The sequence below is a fragment of the Hyla sarda genome, chromosome 11 (assembly GCF_029499605.1).
Source record: "Hyla sarda isolate aHylSar1 chromosome 11, aHylSar1.hap1, whole genome shotgun sequence".
Lineage (NCBI taxonomy): Eukaryota > Metazoa > Chordata > Amphibia > Anura > Hylidae > Hyla > Hyla sarda.
The window spans coordinates 25607667-25627411 of record NC_079199.1 but is presented as its reverse complement, the minus strand read 5'-3'; the positions used below and the strand labels follow the sequence as shown (position 1 = coordinate 25627411).

General features: G+C 46.3%; 1 long non-coding RNA gene across 1 annotated transcript in view; it reads left to right on the top strand.

The window, feature by feature from the left end:
- The window catches only part of LOC130295974 (uncharacterized), a 45903-nt gene that overhangs the window by 16032 nt on the left and 10126 nt on the right, over nucleotides 1-19745 (top strand). The window contains exon 2 of the long non-coding RNA XR_008849080.1: nucleotides 4705-4801. This is a non-coding gene — a long non-coding RNA (uncharacterized LOC130295974). The remainder of the gene's footprint in view (nucleotides 1-4704; nucleotides 4802-19745) is intronic.

The window sequence follows — 19745 nt, the reverse complement described above, 5'->3', positions numbered from 1 at the left end:
CCTGAATGGTCCTGTAACAGTGTTTGCACTGCTCTATAAGCTTTGTACAGGCCAAAGATGAAAAAATGTATATTATTGCATTTTGCCACATTTGCACAAAATCACAACATTTTTGCTGTGATTTTGAGCAAAACGTGGCAAAATGCAATAATATGCCTGTCAATAGGGCATCTAAGGAAGAGGTGGATCCAGAGTCTAGTCTTGGGAGGGACACAATCAGAGTATCGTGCGGTGGTCGACCCGCCCCCTCCTATAGACTTGCTTTGAGGGGGGCGTGGCATAACACCCCCTCAATGCAAGTCTATGGGAGGGGGCGTGTCGACCCTCGCAGCCCGCACCCAGCGTTCGGAACAAAATTTTCCGAACGCTGGGGCAGTGGACTACCCCTTTAAGTATGCAGCACAGTTTCCCTCACATTAGGTTGGCAGCACAGTTCCCCCCACATTAGGTTGGCAGCACAGTTCCCCTCACAATAGGTAGGCAGCACAGTTTCGTCCCCCCCCCCCCCCCACCACATTAGGTAGGCAGTATAGTTCACCCACATTAGTTTGGCAGTATAGTTCCCCCACATTAGGTTGGCAGTATAGTCCCCCCCCCCCACACACATTAGGTTGGCAGTATAGTTCCCCCACATTAGGTTGGCAGTATAGTTCCCTCCACATTAGGTTGGCAGTATAGTTCCCCCCACATTAGGTTGGCGGTATAGTTCCCCCCACATTAGGTTGTAGTTCCCCCACATTAGGTTGGCAGTGGCCCCCACAGACATGCTGCCTCCAGCCATATACAGTGTATGGCTGTAGGCTGTATGCCTGTGTACTGCCCCCACTTCAGTGCTCCGTTCTCCGCAGGGTAAGTGGGCGGTATTGTTCTCCACTCACGGATGGCCTGCAGATCCGACCTTTTTTTTTTGCATATTTTTCTATGCAGAGAATAGGTTGGATTGGCCAGACGGAGATTAGAGTGCAATACTGCCTGCTTTCCAGGCTTATATCTCATGATTGCAGCAGGTCTAGGGAGTGAGACTCTGTGCCATCAACGACACATTGACATGACATGACATGCCTGAGAACATCTCAACAGTTGTCTAATGACAGTAATTCTTTAACACACACACACACACAAACAACAATGCTAGAAGGGTGAAGAACTTGGCTAGCCCCGTCTCTCTTAAGCAGAATGTTAGAGCAGTGTAGTGCCCGGCAGCATGTAGTGAGCGGTTGTCAGAGGAGAGTAGTCCAGGAGATCTTGGGGCAATGCCAGCTCTTGCTAAGAATTCTGTCCAGGACACTATCCTAACTAGTCCTAATCTGAGAGCAGAAGCGAGAGGACTCCAGAGCAAAGTGCCTGTCCAGCAGGGATAGTACACTAAGGTTAACACTAGCCTGGACCTCACAATTGCTACACTAGGGCTGAAGTGGGCTTCTGGACAGCCCTTTCAAAATCAATCCAAATCATGAATCTTTAAAGGGTTATCCAGGAAAAAAATGTATATATATATATATATATATATATATATTTATCTATATATATATATATGAACTGGCTCCAGAAAGTTAAACAGATTTGTAAATTGCTTCTATAAAAAAAAATCTTAATCCTTTCAGTACTTATGAGCTGATGAAGTTGAGTTGTTCTTTTCTGTCTAAGTGCTCTCTGATGACACGTGTCTCAGGAACCGCCCAGTTTAGAAGCAAATCCCCATAGCAAACCTCTTCTACTCTGTGCAGTTCCCGAGACAAGCAGAGATGTCAGCAGAGAGCACTGTTGCCAGACAGAAAAGAACAACTCAACTTCAGCAGCTGATAATTATTGAAAGGATTAAGATTTTTTAATAGAAGTAATTTACAAATCTGTTTAACTTTCTGGAGTTAAATAGATATAAAAAAATTAAAAATTAAAGTTTTTTTTCCTGGAATACCCCTTTAAGTTTGCACCCGCTGTTGAGAATTGCAGTAACGGCGAAACAAGTGGATGTGTTTTCCCACTTCTGAGCTCTTCCACAATCCAGCTTCTACTACTACAGCATAGGACTTGTGACAAGTCCTGGGACCCTAAACACACACATACACCTTAAATATCCCTTCTCCAGCCAGATTCCTGTACAAAACAATGGGGGTAATTTACTAATGTGACAAGGTTACCAAGGTACCATGCCTGATAAAGGGACCAAGGAGGTCTTGAAAGCTTACAACTAGAGATGAGCGAACTTACAGTAAATTCGATTAATCACAAACTTCTCGGCTCGGCAGTTGATGACTTTTCCTGCATAAATTAGTTCAGCTTTCTGGTGCTCCGGTGGGCTGGAAAAGGTGGATACAGTCCTAGGAGACTCTTTCCTAGGACTGTATCCACCTTTCCCAGCCCACCGGAGCACCTGAAGGCTGAACTAATTTACGCAGGAAAAGTCATCAACTGCCGAGCCGAGAAGTTTGTGACAAATCGAATTTACTGTAAGTTCGCTCATCTCTACTTACAACCTATATCCTCTCAGTTAGCCAATAAAGGTATCATTGCTACTCCACTTATCTTCTATATTTCCAAGGCTATCACGGTACAAACTCCATCCAATGTGATCCCGACTATTTTTCTCTAGGGTTTTTCATTCAAATTGTGTCACATATTTCGTTTGCCAGATTTTGAAACCAAAAGATACAAAAAAAAAACAACAACTCTGTTTTACTGAGAAAACCCGAAAAAATGGGGCTTGGCCGCTGGGAAAAGGGGTGTGTGTCCTCGAAAAAGGGGCATGTCCCCACAAGTTTACTAATGTTTCTGTGGTGGGGGTGTGATGAGGGCAGATGTTATTACCCTAGGGGCAGATAGAATTAACCCCTTGTATTCATTACACCAGGGCGTGGTTTAACCCTTTCACCACCCGAAGGTATACCGCTGGATCCTGGGCTAGGCACGGGGGTAATAATGACTCCAACGCCAAGTTACGGACAATGGTAGCTTTACTGAGTAACAGATGGAACAGTCTATACCAGTGGTCTTCAACCTGCGGACCTCCAGATGTTTCAAAACTACAACTCCCAGCATGCCCGGACAGAGATGGGGCATCACCGTCGACCTGTAGGTCGACGCTACGTCACCATGAGCGCTTATGGCGGCGTCCCGTTAGGGCGATCGGGGGGGTCCCAGCGGTCGGACCCCCCCGCGATCAAACACTTAACCCCTATCCTGTGGCTGTCCGGGCATGCTGGGAGTTGTAGTTTTGCAACATCTGGAGGTCTGCAGGTTGAAGACCACTGGTCTATACAGTGTAGCCAGGCCTACGGAGGTGACCAGTGACTTCAGAGACCTTAAAGGACAACTGCAGCGGCATTACACTTATCCCCTATCCACAGGGTCCCAGCGGTCGGACCCCCCCCCCCCCCCCGATCGCCCTAACGGGACGCCGCCATAAGCGCTCATGGTGACGTAGCGTCGACCTACAGGTCGACGATGATGCCCCATCTCCTCCCCGTCCCCATACAGTTCTATGGGGGATGCGGGGAGGCACGAATGCTGCCTCCCCGCCTCTCCCATAGAGATGTATGGAGGAGGCGTGCCGGCTGCAACGTCATGCTGCGGCTGGCACACCCCCTTCACGGGACAGCCGCGGCCCCATACAGCACCCCCGCGATCAAACACTTATCCCTTATCTTGAGAATAGATGACAATGACTGACTTGACTGGAGACAGACTAAGCTGTGACTTTATCTTACTTGTAGACTTGTAACTTGTGGCTGCAGACTTGACTTGAGGCTCCTATGACTCCAGACTCTTAGGCTCGACTGCACCTCAGCAAAGACTCAGGAACTAAGAGAGAGAAGAGACTCCTCCTATGGCTTTTATCGGGGAGACTCTGGTGGGGTCCCATTGGTCACCCTTAAGTCACCTGGTCACTGATCCCTTCCGGGTAACAATCACATGAAAACTCACATGACAACTGGTGATCACATGTTAACCTTTCTTAAGGATACAACATTCTTTATACATAACATAGGGTTACAGTAGAACAGATGAGGGGGGGGGGGGGGACAGGGGACACTGCAGGGAGGCTACCTGATAGGGCAGCAAGGGTACAGGGTAACAACTCCTGTACTGCGCACCGCAAATTCCTAATGTAATGGTGCTTGCCAGAAATAACAATCCTGCCAGTTGGGCAATGAGTACCATTGGCAGATAAAGCCCGTGTCTATAACCCTTTCATGATCTTCAACTTGGGCCAACTCCTTACATGACAGTGTGCTCAGTCTATCACCGGCTGAGGCGGGACATCGCTGCGGCCGGCAATACGCTGACCGCAGTGTGATGTTTTCAGCCTATGAAGTAGGGACCCGAGCAGCGCCGGAGGAACGGGACACCGATACCGGTGCAACAGGGGAACGTAGGAAGTGAAAGTTAGTTTTTTTAAGTTTTTGCAGCTCGGGCACAGGGGAAGGTAACATTTTTCTGCCGTATTTCTCCTTTAATACTCAGGATGTGACTGCTCTTCTGACAATTACATGTAACCAAATGCACAGCAACACTTCACCTGTAGTCAAAAGAGCATCGAAACTGCCGACCAAGGCCCACATTCTCCTGTCAAGAAAAGCTGGTTAACACTTCCTAACATCTCAGAACACATGTTGTAGGTAACAAAACGCCACAACGTTTGCCATTTAACGCGTTTCAAAGGAAACTCTTGCTTTTTACTGTTTCTTTTTCTTATTTCTATAGGAGCGAGACTTGATAAGGCCGTAGACGTGAATGCCCGGTGTTATAGCAACAGTTTAATTTCCAAACAAAGCCACGTCTTATGACACTGTACGGAACGGTAAGACAGACAAGTCTATGGGTCCTGATAAAACCTGGGATTTCATATACAATTACCAGTGGGCTTTTTTTCCCCCCACAGTGTAATTGGCACCAGATAGAGCTTCCCTCTGAGAACTGTACAAAGATTAATTACCAGCGTTAGAAGATAATGGAATTTAACAATTACAGTCTAATAGGTGAAATTAAAAATAAGCAGCCGCAGAGGGGCGAACCGCAGTGTTAAGCTTTGATTAACACTTTTTAATAGGTTTTTTCTAAGCCAGTAGCGGTGCCCGCGGCTCCACAAAATCTCTCTCCCCTATATCGCTTAGATCTCAGACACTGGGAACAGAACCTCATAGCGGCCCTGTGTAACTTACTTTATCGACCTCCAGTCACTCATGAAAATATCCACCTTTTTGTAATCATTTTCTTCATTACACGTCCCTGTGGTAAACTGCTCTGGAATGTAATGCCAGTCCAGACGCTTTGTATGATTTCCTAATTTTGCATCATAGGCCAAGTTCACATAAATTTGTTTAGATATTTTTTAGCATCTTATTTTTTGCTGATTGTGAATGGAAATCGGAGCATATGATAAAATATGCCACCGATTTTTCCACTGTGGGAACCCGGCTTAAGTCTTCATTCTATGCAGAAAATTCGGAGCAAATACAGTAGCAACTAACTGGATGAGATGTCAAAATCTTTAAAAAAAATAATTATCCACATGGTGTGGAAAAAAATCTGCAGCGAAAACTGACCTGTAGTAAGAAGCATAACTTAAAGGGGTACTCCACCCCTAGACATTTTATCCCCCTATCCAAAGCATAGGGGATAAAATGTCTGATCGCGGGGGTCCCGCCTCTGGGTACCCCCGCGATCTCTGTGCTGCACCTGGCATTCGTTCGGAGCAACGGGTTCAGCGCCGGAGGCTCCCGACGTCCCCCGCTCGTGATGTCACGGCCACGCCCCCTCAATGCAAGTCTATTAAAGGGGACGTGACAGCGTCTGCCCCCCCCCCATAAACTAGCATTGAGGGGGCGTGGGGGTGATGTCACCAGCCTCCGCCCCGCATCGCCAGCCATCCTGCACGGAGTGAAGATGCACCGGATGTCTGGGGTGCTGCAGCCAAGACTTCGCAATCAGACCTGTGGAAACAACTACACAGGAAGGCCTGAGGTACACCGCACCGAAAAGGAGAGGAGGAGACTCTACATGAGCAGGGTGTCCAGAGCATATGTAGGGACACAGACATGGGTACCTCATGATAGTAGAGGGGTATCAAGACTGCCACCACAACGGGAACCACAGACATCCAAATGTCTGGAAGCATGGAAACTAGTCTCAGCACTCAATGGCGTGTCACATCATGCCCTGAGAAGACTAATGTTACGCTGTTAGAAAGGGGAACCAAGAGTGCTGCTGCTGCGAGGTCCATAGAACCTGCAGGAAATGCCCATACCCCATCTCTTAAAGGGGTACTCCGGTGGAAAACTTTTTTTTTTTAAATAAACTGGTGCCAGAAATTTTAACAGATTTGTAAATGACTTCTATTAAAAAATCTTAATTCTTTTTTGTACTTTTTAGCAGCTGTTCAAAAGGATTAAGATTTTTTAATAGAAATAATTTACAAATCTGTTTAACTTTCTGGCACCAGTTCAATAAAAAAAAAAAAAAAAGTTTTCCACCGGAGTACCCCTTTAATGGCGCTACACACCAGAACTGCATTTGCAGAATAAAGAGATGAAGGACTAATGAGGTGCAGAAAATATGCAGACACAGTCTGACGTATTGGTAGAAAGGTCCAATGAATCCAAAGAGGCACTTCTTCGGAACTTCACACTGAAAGTGAGTCACCGGACATCTGCCGTAGTAGCGGCAAGAATGGTGAAGGTGACCTGGTGGATGAAAAAATCATGCAGACAGTCTGGCTAATTGGCATAGAGACCGTTGACACACCAGTCCCATCCTCAAAACCACACACTTACCAGCCCTTATCCATGATAGCAACAGGCCTGTGGAGAGGGACATGGGAAAGTAGAGAACCCTGTAAACCACTACAAGGTGTGGGAAGTGTATTGTAGGTGACCCGACGTAGTAGTAAACCACGCAGACCATCACTTGGTTGACTGGTATAGGCTTCCTGAATGCACAGTCATTTCTGTGAACCCTGCCACCAAAAGTGGGGTACTGGAGTGTGGCCGATCTGATGGGCGACTTTCAAGCGGAAGAAAGTCTGACTGACTGACATCAGTACCATGTATCTGCAGGGGACCCTCTTCCAGATGTCTCCCAACAACAGTGAGGTACTGGAAACCCCAGCCATGCATGCGGCAGCCCAGAGAGAGGAGACAGACTGCGTTGGAAACCGTGCAGACAACCGTCTGGCTGAACGAGTACATCTCCAGGTGCTGGCGAAAAAGGAACAACAGTCATATCGCCAATCACTGTGCCCCCTTGGTCGCAGGTGGGAGGATGGGGAAGCCAAGGAGCCATGGATAGAATCCCTGCCATCCTGGGAGATCGGGGGAGGCTAAGGAGCCATGGATGGTATCCCCATCGCCATGTATAGGGTCCATAGGACACATCAGGGCCCTTCTTCGGACACCGCGCACTGGTAGTGGGGTACCAGAACTCCAGCCACAGAGACATCATGCATGTGTGAAATGACAGGCGGCGGAGGAACCACGCAGACCACTGTCTGGCTTACTGGTATGGGTCCATACTTTGCAACAGGTCACTCTGTCGGACACCTCACACTGGCCGCGGGGTATTGGAATGTCAACTGCGGATGCGGCAGATATGAGATTAGTGACCTGTGGAGGAGGGAATCATAGTGTATGCACATGCCAAGAACCCTCCCCTGATGGATGACCATTGGAGGAAGAACAGCAAAAAGGCCCTAGGCATCTGCCAGGAATGCAAAAGCCCTGTAAGGGAACCAGACCAAAGCCGTGCCCCAATAGAGAGGGACTAGGACCGGACATTGGCACAGTAAACATGGCATGGTACGCAGCGTAAGGGGAAACCAGGCACGAAATGTAACCCCAGAATCTCCAGGGACCGCGTAATGGCCCGCCACCGCGGTTCGCATATGCTCCCTCACAGAGTGAGAACTTTGCAGATTTAGGTATAGCAGAGGCATAGGGCAAAAAACATTGTCCCAATAGCGCTATCTGGAAAAAAAGGCAGACCCCATATACAGTCACAGAAAAGGACCCAGCAGATGTTAATCTGATAAAAACAGTCAAAGGAAGACAATTAAAAAAAAATATATTTTTTATTAACCTGGTGCAGGGTGCCCTGCGTATTCCCGGCGTTAACCCCCCGAGCACATGGGACAAGCTATGGGAGAAGGAGAGGAGTGGAGCTAAACTCAAGTCTGAGAGAGGTGCAAAATTGAGCCGATCCTTGCCCGTCAGGACGGGAGAAGAGGAAAACTGCAGGTGTCCTGTGAGACATCCTGAGAAAAGGGCCCATACTCCAGGAAAGCGATGCTCATCACTGCTGGAGCGGAGGGGGGGGGGGGGGGGGGGGTCACAGCTGCAGAAAGGATCCGCAGGCTGCGACAAGCATTAAATCTTGCGCCCCGGCAAGTCGACGCACAGCTGAACTAAGCCAGCAGCTGTGTACAGCCAGCAGTGACTGTGATTGCTGGGAGCTGCGAACTAAACAGGAGCGGTGATGCAGCGTGCTGTAGGCGCGCTTGCCGCTCTGAGTCCAGGGGTGGGGGTGACAGCGGTACCTGGCTACACAGGCTTCCGCTGAGCTGGGTGAGAAATGGCCCTGAACCAGGGAGTCAGAGGAGGGAGGCACTCCCAAGACAGCACTGACAAACGGGGAGAGAGTCTTCCCTCAGTTAGTGTCCAGATTCCCGCACTGAGCACGGGGAGAAGGGGGGGCGGAGCTACCTGCTGCCATTATTGGTCCCGCTGGCCAGCAAGCGCCGGAGGAGATCAAACCAGCTGAAGTAAAGAAAATCAGCAGCCGCAGAAAGTACAGGGAGCCACTGCAAACGCCAGCGGCTGCCCTGAGACAGAAACGTCTGCCGTAAATGTGAGTCCACTGGATTGTGGCGGGGATAATATACTCACCCACGGTCTTCATATACTCACCCAGACGACTTCAACCAGCTTATGGCCAAGCTGCATCATACCAGGCTAAGATAGCGGGGGCAGTGGGGGACCCGGACCCAGGGTACGACCTCCATGTCTGTGTCTCTATGTCTGTGCCCCTTCGTCACATATGGGGGAACAGGTAACGCCATGCTCCTGAACCCCCACCTGAAAATGAGAAACAAAAGGGAGGAAAAAAGCCAACTAAGCTCCCAGACATGTGTATTGCCTCCTACTGACTGTTACGCTGAGCGCTCCGGGTCCCCGCTCCTCCCCGGAGCGCTCGCTACACTCTCGCTACTGCAGCGCTCCGGTCAGATCCACTGACCCGGTGCGCTGCGATTCCGCCTCCAGCCGGGATGCGATTCGCGATGCGGGTGGCGCCCGCTCGCGATGCGCACCCCGGCTCCCGTACCTGACTCGCTCTCCGTCGGTCCTGTCCCGGCGCGCGCGGCCCCGCTCCCTAGGGCGCGCGCGCGCCGGGTCTCTGCGATTTAAAGGGCCACTGCGCCGCTGATTGGCGCAAGTGGTTCTAATTAGTGTGTTCACCTGTGCACTCCCTATGTATACCTCACTTCCCCTGCACTCCCTCGCCGGATCTTGTTGCCATTGTGCCAGTGAAAGCGTTTCCTTGTGTGTTCCTAGCCTGTGTTCCAGACCTCCTGCCGTTGCCCCTGACTACGATCCTTGCTGCCTGCCCCGACCTTCTGCTACGTCCGACCTTGCTTCTGTCTACTCCCTTGTACCGCGCCTATCTTCAGCAGTCAGAGAGGTTGAGCCGTTGCTAGTGGATACGACCTGGTCACTACCGCCGCAGCAAGACCATCCCGCTTTGCGGCGGGCTCTGGTGAATACCAGTAGTGACTTAGAACCGGTCCACTAGCACGGTCCACGCCAATCCCTCTCTGGCACAGAGGATCCACCTCCTGCCAGCCGGCATCGTGACACTGACACTAGCTATAACAGATTACCTCACTTCCAGTGGGCGGGTATATCCTGCCAGGGAGGAGCTGACTTTTTTTCCTAGTGTCAGCGCCTCCTAGTGGCAAGAGCATATACCCATGGTTTCCGTGTCCCCCAATGAAGAGCGACCAAGAAATATAATGTGAGGGGTGGATTCACTTATGGGAGATACTGTATATAATGTGGGGAGTGGACTCATTTATGGGAGATACTGTATATATAATGTGAGGGGTGGACTCACTTATGGGAGATACTGTATATATAATGTGAGGGGTGGAGTCACTTATGGGAGATACTGTATATATAATGTGAGGGGTGGACTCATTTATGGGAGATACTGTATATAATGTGAGGGGTGGAGTCACTTATGGGAGATACTGTATATAATGTGAGGGGAGGACTCACTTTTGGGAGATACGGCATATTATGTGAGGGGTGGACTCACTTATGGGAGATACTGTATATATAATGTGAGGGGTGGACTCACTTATGGGAGATACTGTATATAATGTGAGGGGTGGACTCACTTATGGGAGATACTGTATATAATGTGAGGGGTGGACTCACTTATGGGAGATACTGTATATATAATGTGAAGGGTGGACTCACTTATGGGATATACTGTATATATAATGTGAGGGGTGGACTCACTTATGGGAGATACTGTATATATAATGTGAAGGGTGGACTCACTTATGGGATATACTGTATATATAATGTGAGGGGTGGACTCACTTATGGGAGATACTGTATATATAATGTGAGGGGTGGACTCACTTATGGGATATACTGTATATAATGTGAGGGGTGGACTCAATTATGGGAGATACTGTATATAATGTGAGGGGTGGACTCACTTATGGGATATACTGTATATATAATGTGAGGGGTGGACTCACTTATGGGATATACGGTATATAATGTGAGGGGTGGACTATCTTATGGGATATACTGTATATATAATGTGAGGGGTGGACTCACTTATGGGAGATACTGTATATAATGTGAGGGGTGGAGTCACTTATGGGAGATACTGTATATATAATGTGAGGGGTGGAGTCACTTATGGGATATACTGTATATATAATGTGAGGGGTGGACTCACCTATGGGATATACTGTATATAATGTGAGGGGTGGACTCTCTTATAGGAGATACTGTATATATAATGTGAGGGGCTGAATCACTTATGGGAGATACTGTATATAATGTGAGGGGTGGAGTCACTTATGGGAGATACTGTATATATAATGTGAGGGGTGGTGTCACTTATGGGAGATACTGTATATATAATGTGAGGGGTGGACTCACTTATGGGAGATACTGTATATATAATGTGAGGGGTGGAGTCACTTATGGGATATACTGTATATATAATGTGAGGGGTGGACTCACTTATGGGAGATACTGTATATATAATGTGAGGGGTGGACTCAATTATGGGAGATACTGTATATATTGTGAGGGGTGGACTCACTTATGGGATATACTGTATATATAATGTGAGGGGTGGACTCACTTATGGGATATACTGTATATATAATGTGAGGGGTGGACTGACTTATGGAATATACTGTATATATAATGTGAGGGGTGGACTCACTTATAGGAGATACTGTATATAATGTGAGGGGTGGAATCACTTATGGGATGTACTGTATATATAATGTGAGGGGTGGACTCACTTATGGGAGATACTGTATATATAATGTGAGGGGTGGAGTCACTTATGGGATATACTGTATATAATGTGAGGGGTGGACTCACTTATGGGAGATACTGTATATATAATGTGAGGGGTGGACTCACTTATGGGATATACTGTATATATAATGTGAGGGGTGGACTCACTTATGGGATATACTGTATATATAATGTGAGGGGTGGAGTCACTTATGGGATATACTGTATATAATGTGAGGGGTGGAGTCACTTATGAGAGATACTGTATATAATGTGAAGAGTGGACTCACTTATGGGAGATACTGTATATATAATGTGAGGGGTGGACTCACTTATGGGATATACTGTATATAATGTGAAGAGTGGACTCACTTATGGGAGATACTGTATATATAATGTGAGGGGTGAACTCACTTATGGGATATACTGTATATAATGTGAGGGGTGGAGTCACTTATGGGATATACTGTATATAATGTGAGGGGTGGAGTCACTTATGGGAGATACTGTATATAATGTGAGGGGTGGAGTCACTTATGGGAGATACTGTATATATAATGTGAGGGGTGGAGTCACTTATGGGATATACTGTATATATAATGTGAGGGGTGGACTCACTTATGGGATATACTGTATATATAATGTGAGGGGTGGACTCACTTATGGGAGATACTGTATATAATGTGAGGGGTGGACTCACTTATGGGAGATACTGTATATAATGTGAGGGGTGGACTCACTTATGGGAGATACTGTATATATAATGTGAGGGGTGAAGTCACTTATGGGAGATACTGTATATAATGTGAGGGGTGGACTCACTTATGGGAGATACTGTATATATAATGTGGGGGGTGGACTCACTTATGGTATATACTGTATATATAATGTGAGGGGTGAACTCACTTATGGGAGATACTGTATATAATGTGAGGGGTGGACTCACTTATGGGAGATGCTGTATATATAATGTGAGGGGTGGAGTCACTTATGGGAGATACTGTATATATAATGTGAGGGGTGGACTCACTTATGGGAGATACTGTATATATAATGTGAGGGGTGGACTCTCTTATGGGAGATACTGTATATAATGTGAGGGGTGGACTCACTTATAGGAGATACTGTATATATATAATGTGAGGGGTGGAGTCACTTATGGGATATACTGTATATATAATGTGAGGGGTGGACTCACTTATGGGAGATACTGTATATATAATGTGAGGGATGGACTCACTTATGGGAGATACTGTATATATAATGTGAGGGGTGGACTCACTTATGGGAGATACTGTATATATAATGTGAGGGGTGGACTCACTTATGGGAGATACTGTATAATGTGAGGGGTGGACTCACTTATGGGAGATACTGTATATTTAATGTGAGGGGTGAAGTCACTTATGGGAGATACTGTATATAATGTGAGGAGTGGACTCACTTATGGGAGATACTGTATATAATGTGAGGGGTGGAGTCACTTATGGGAGATACTGTATAATGTGAGGGGTGGACTCACTTATGGGAGATACTGTATATTTAATGTGAGGGGTGAAGTCACTTATGGGAGATACTGTATATAATGTGAGGGGTGGACTCACTTATGGGAGATACTGTATAATGTGAGGGGTGGACTCACTTATGGGAGATACTGTATATTTAATGTGAGGGGTGAAGTCACTTATGGGATATACTGTATATATATAATGTGAGGGGTGGACTCACTTATGGGAGATACTGTATATAATGTGAGGGGTGGAGTCACTTATGGGATATACTGTATATATAATGTGAGGGGTGGACTCACTTATGGGATATACTGTATATAATGTGAGGGTGGACTCACTTATGGGATATACTGTATATATAATGTGAGGGGTGGACTCACTTATGGGATATACTGTATATAATGTGAGGGTGGACTCACTTATGGGATGTACTGTATATAATGAGAGGGGTGAACTCACTTATGGGAGATACTGTATATATAATGTGAGGGTTGCATATACTTATGGGAGATGCTGTATATATAATGTGAGGGTTGCATGTACCATGAGAGATACTGTATATATAATGTGAGGGGTGGACTCACTTATGGGATATACTGTATATATAATGTGAGGGGTGGAGTCACTTATGGGAGATACTGTATATATAATGTGAGGGGTGGACTCACTTATGGGATATACTGTATATATAATGTGAGGGGTGGACTCACTTATGGGATATACTGTATATATAATGTGAGGGGTGGAGTCACTTATGGGAGATACTGTATATATAATGTGAGGGGTGGAGTCACTTATGGGATATACTGTATATATAATGTGAGGGGTGGACTCACTTATGGGATATACTGTATATATAATGTGAGGGGTGGAGTCACTTATGGGAGATACTGTATATATAATGTGAGGGGTGGACTCACTTATGGGATATACTATATATAATGTGAGGGGTGGACTCACTTATGGGAGATACTGTATATATAATGTGAGGGGTGGACTCACTTATGGGATATACTATATATAATGTGAGGGGTGGACTCACTTATGGGAGATACTGTATATATAATGTGAGGGGTGGACTCACTTATGGGATATACTATATATAATGTGAGGGGTGGACTCACTTATGGGATATACTGTATATATAATGTGAGGGGTGGACTCACTTATGGGATATACTGTATATATAATGTGAGGGGTGGAGTCACTTATGGGAGATACTGTATATATAAAGTGAGGGGTGGACTCACTTATGGGATATACTGTATATATAATGTGAGGGGTGGAGTCACTTATGGGAGATATTGTATATATAATGTGAGGGTTGCATGTACTATGGGATATACTGTATATATAATGTGAGGGTTGCATGTACTATGGGAGATACTGTATATAAAAGTGCAAATTGAGCTCCTAGAAAAACATTGCAATTGGCCAGAAGTGCAGAGTAATTTCCATTACTTATAATATAAATTAGATTATAAGAGCAAATAACAAATTGGTTGCTATGGATTAGTGCACATATATAAATGAGCCCTACTGAACCTTTGGCTTCCAAGGCACAAGAAAGTGGTGCAGCAGCTTCTCGTGAGCGGTACTTCTGCTTTCCCTAATTACGGCAGACGCTGAGCTCATTAACTCCTCTCATCTGGCTCACTGCTCAGCTAAATATTCTGTAAATGAGCTGACAATTATGGCAGTATTACCACCACTAGCTCTGCTCCCAGCTACAAGGCTGCATTGGATGCTGCAACTGCCGGTATTATCGGGTTAGGAGTTTTGTAAACATATTGAAGCACTTAATTGGAGGACTATTAAAACCAGAAAATAGTTCCGCAGCACGTGGATGTTAGTTTCCCACATCACTTGTTACCTGCTTACAGAGTGTATTAAGGTGCACTAGTTAATCACGAAAATATCATCATACACTTTGTGGAAGAACATCTGCCGTAACTATAGAGGATGCAGAGGTAGCATTCACATCGGGCCCTGTGGCTGAGGGTGCTCCAAGCCCCATATGAAGACACCAGTAGGATGAATGGCACATGGTAGATATGGGCCCCGTTACAGACTTTGCATCAGAGCCTAGAAGCTACAAGTTACACCTCTGATCAGACATCTTTATTATGGGTGTAAATAAAATGTTTAAAAAAAACTGTGAAATTCCTAGAGAGAATGCCCTGGTGCCCCACAACGATATATTCAGCACAACTGTAATAGGAAAACAGAATATTGTTTATCAATCCCCATCAAAAGCATTCCATCAGGATAACTGCAATCCATGTGACACTCTTACGTGTTTTGAATGCGATGGTGTTCTTCCTCATAGAAGGATATAACAATCAATGCTTATTAATCAATGCTGAATATTAATGAAGGAAAGTAGCACTGGGCCGATGTGTGTTCTCATGACAGTACACCAAGGGGCTAGGGAACACCCGGAGGGCACCGTAGTAGGTAATCTATATATTTTAATTTTAGGCCGTTAAAAGCAGAACCCCTGATCCCAAAAAATAAGTAAACATTGTTAAAATCTGCATCACCTGCATTATTCCACTGTATAGTCAGATTAGTGTGGGTGACGCTTTTGTCAGATACCCTTAGAAGACACAGGGCATAAATGTGTGCCCTGGTCACTCGGAAATCAACGCACTACAATCTATGATGCAAGAGCAGTAGTGATTCTGCTAATGACCGCTATTATCCCATTAATGATTACAGCATCCAAAAAAGTTACGGGGCTTTGGTGACACCCATTGGAACACTGGCAGCACAATCACGGGTATCTGCCATGCTGCTCTCCTGGGACCCTCACATACAGTCTGCAGGTTGTACAAGTAGATCGCCGATACAACTATCACATAGCACTGAATAGTAAAAACAAAAGATAGATTGATATTAATAGTTCCCTATGGGATAAGGGTCTAATCACAGGGGGTCCAATCACTGGGACCCCCATGATCTCCTGCCCGGCACCCCGGCTCTCCCCAGGAATGGAGTCTGTCGACCGCTGCACGAAGCAGTTGCCAACATGCCCCATCCATGTATCTCTATGGTACAGTTGGAGATACAGTGTTAGGGTATCTTTGGCTCTCCCTTAGAGAAACATTGAGGGGGGGGGGGTGTTTGCCACTGCCTTGTGCGGGGGTCGACCGACTCCATTCCTGGGGAGAGCTGGGGTGCCATGCAGGAGATCATGGGGGGTCCCAGCGGTCAGACTTCCCCATGATCAGACACTTATCCCCTTAATAAATGTGAAATAAAAAGTAAAACAAAATTTTTAATAATCTAAATAAGCCCCCCCCCCCCCCCCGATAAGAATTTTGATCACCCCCCCGTTTCCTGTTTAAAAAAAACACAGAATAAAGAGAACATGTCAGTTTTACCATAAAGTGCACTGTGTAAAAACAAAAAAACACAAAGATGCAACATTGGCCCTGATTTACTATTGTAAACCCAATATGGTTTGTCGGGTCGTGCGCCAGATTCTGGTGCATTACGCCAGAAATTCTGTTTGTGCCAGAGTTGAAAAATACCCGACCAACTCCATTTTACTGAGAAAACCCGAAAAAGGAGCACGGCCATCGGGGAAAGGGGCGTAGCCGCCAAAAAAGGGGGCGTGTTCCCAACATTTTCACAAAAACCCAACATATTTACTAGATTTCCACAGAAAATGTAGTGGATTTGAGCTGAGGAAAATCCCACAGATCAGAGAATGTGTAAAAAAAATAAGCAAAATGTAGGGAAACCTAAATAAATACCGTGGAATTTTTTTTATAGGGCATTAAAACCCGCAAAGAAAACTCCACTCCACTATTAGTAAATCAGGGCCATTGTGTTTTGTTTTGTGTTTAAATTTTTACACACAAATAATATAATAATATTTTTTTCGTTGTACCATACATTTTATAGTACATTTTATAGGAAAAAATGAAAATGCAAAAATGAAAATCGGCTGTGTCCTTAAGGGGTTAAAGAAATGACTGTGTATTAAAGGGGTTATCCAGGAAAAAAATAATTTATATATCAACTGGCTCCAGAAAGTTAAACAGATTTGTAATTTACTTCTATTAAAAAATCTTAATCCTTTGAGTACTTATGAGCTGCTGAAGTTGAGTTGTTCTTTTCTGTCTAAGTGCTCTCTGACGACACCTGTCTCAGGAACTAGGGGTGTGAATCGCCAAGAATTTGGCGATTCGATTCGAATCGCGATACCAGTGTGGCGATTCGATATATCCCGATATATCGCGATACCGTCTAGGTGACGATACATCGCGATATATCGCGATATATCGCCCACCTGGGAGCATTCATAGATCCCAATAGACGCCGCTGTCAGCTTTGACAGCGGCGATTTAGTACTCCGGTGCTCACTTTTCTCATGTTATCCCGTCCGGGCTGCAAAATAAAATAAAACGCACTTTATCTTACCTGCCAACGAGCCCCCGGAGCTCCGGTACAGTCCGGTACAGGTGTTCGGTCCCCGGGCTGTATTCTTCTTACTTCCTGTTAGTCCGGCACGTCACATGGAGCTTCAGCCTATCACCAGCGGAGGCGGGACATCGCTGCGGCCAGTGATAGGCTGAAGCTCCATGTGACGTGCCGGACTAACAGGAAGTAAGAAGAATACAGCCCGGGGACCGAACACCTGTACCGGACTGTACCGGAGCTCCGGGGGCTCGTTGGCAGGTAAGATAAAGTGCGTTTTATTTTGCAGCCTGGATAGGATAAAATGAGAAAAGTGCGCACCGGATACTCCTTTAATAGCCAGCCGCGGCGATTGCCGCATGCTGGCTATTAGCGGCGGCCCCCGGCTACTGAAATCAGCCGGGGGTCGCATAGTACGGAGTGGGCACGAGTCGGAGCCCGCTCCATAGCCGTGTCAGATCCGGCCTGCCCGGCTCCACAAATGTGGAACTTTTATCTCCTGATGCCCGGGACATGACATGCTGTTCCGGGCGTCCGCAGATAAAAATTCCACATCCCTAAAAGAATCGATTCAAAAATATTTTGAATCGATTCTGTATCGGCAAATGAAAAATCGGGATTATCGCGAGAATCGATTTTTTCTTACATCCCTATCAGGAACTGTCCAGAGTAGAAGCAAATCCCCATAGCAAACCTCTTCTACTTTGTGCAGTTCCAGAGACAAGCAGAGATGTCAGCAGAGAGCACTGTTGCCAGGTAGAAAAGAACAAATCAACTTCAGCAGCTGATAATTGTTGGAAGGATTAAGATTTTTTAATAGAAGTAATTTACAAATCTGTTTAACTTTCTGGAGCCAGTTGATATATAAAAAAGTTTTTTCCTGGATAACTCCTTTAATATTGTTAAGCAAGCAAAGCAGGATGGTAACATGGATGTTCTTTTCCATCTAAGGGCAAATTGTCTGTCTTGCAAGGAGGTTTCACAGGTAATGGAAGCTTTCTATACACTTGGAAATGATATACAGAAGATTGCATCCACTGTTTCATTCTTTGCTGTTCTTCCTGTGCAAAACCTTCAGAAAGATAGACAGATTTGCATTAGAGTATTCAACTTATGGCTTGGTGAATGGTGTCATTCGTCATCATCCGGACACCCCCTTTAGCTTTCTACTCACCTTCCCTCAGTGGGAAGGAAGGGTGAGCTGGTCCGGGCCATCTATGCTGCAGAGACCGTCCGGTGGGGAGGGTTAGTCGTTCCGGGCTGTCCATTTTCACCAGGAGGCCCTCTTCTCCGCTCCGGGGCGGCCCCGGACTAGTGACGTTGCCTTGACGACGATGCACAGGGACTCGCATTAAACGTCCCTGTGCGTCGTCGTCAAGGCAACGTCACTAGTCCGGGGCCGGGCCCGGAGCGCGGAGAAGAGAGCCCCCCCAGTGAAAATGGACAGCCTTGAACGACTAACCCTCCCCACTGGATGGTCCCTGCAGCATAGATGGCCCGGACCAGCTCACCCTTCCTTCCCACCAAGGGGAGGTGAGTACAAAACTAAAGGGGATGTCTGGATGATGACGAAGGCCGCAGTGGTCTTCAACCTGCGGACCTCCAGAGGTTTCAAAACTACCACTCCCAGCATGCCCGGACAGCCGATGGCTGTCCGGGTATTCTGGGAGTTGTAGTTTTGTAACCTCTGGAGGTCCGCAGGTTGAAGACCACTGATGAAGGGATTGACAGGCAGTGATGATGAAGGGGGGGTGATGATGATGATGGGGGTCTGGATGATGACAAAGGCCGCTGTGGTCTTCAACCTGTGGACCTCCAGAGGTTTCAAAACTACAGCTCCCAGCATGCCCGGACAACCGATGGCTGTCCGGGCATGCTGAGAGTTTTAGTTTTGCAACATCTGGAGGTCCGCAGGTTGGAGACCACTGAAGGGATTGACAGGCGGTGATGATGAAGGGGGGGGGGGATGATGACGGGGGTCTGGATGATGACATGGGGGGATGATGTATTTCCCACCCTAGGCTTATAGTCGAGTCAATAACTTTTCCTGTTTTTTTGGGGTGAAATTAGAGGCCTCGGCTTATATTCGGGTCGGCTTATACTCGAGTATATACGGTAGGTCAAAAGAAGACAAGCTTAGAGTCTTGTCTACTATTTCTTGCAGTTTAGGCAATGAGATCACTGAGACATGGTTCAGTAAGAGTAATGACTAGAATATATCAAAACCAGGGTACTCTTTATATAGAAAAGACAGAGAAGG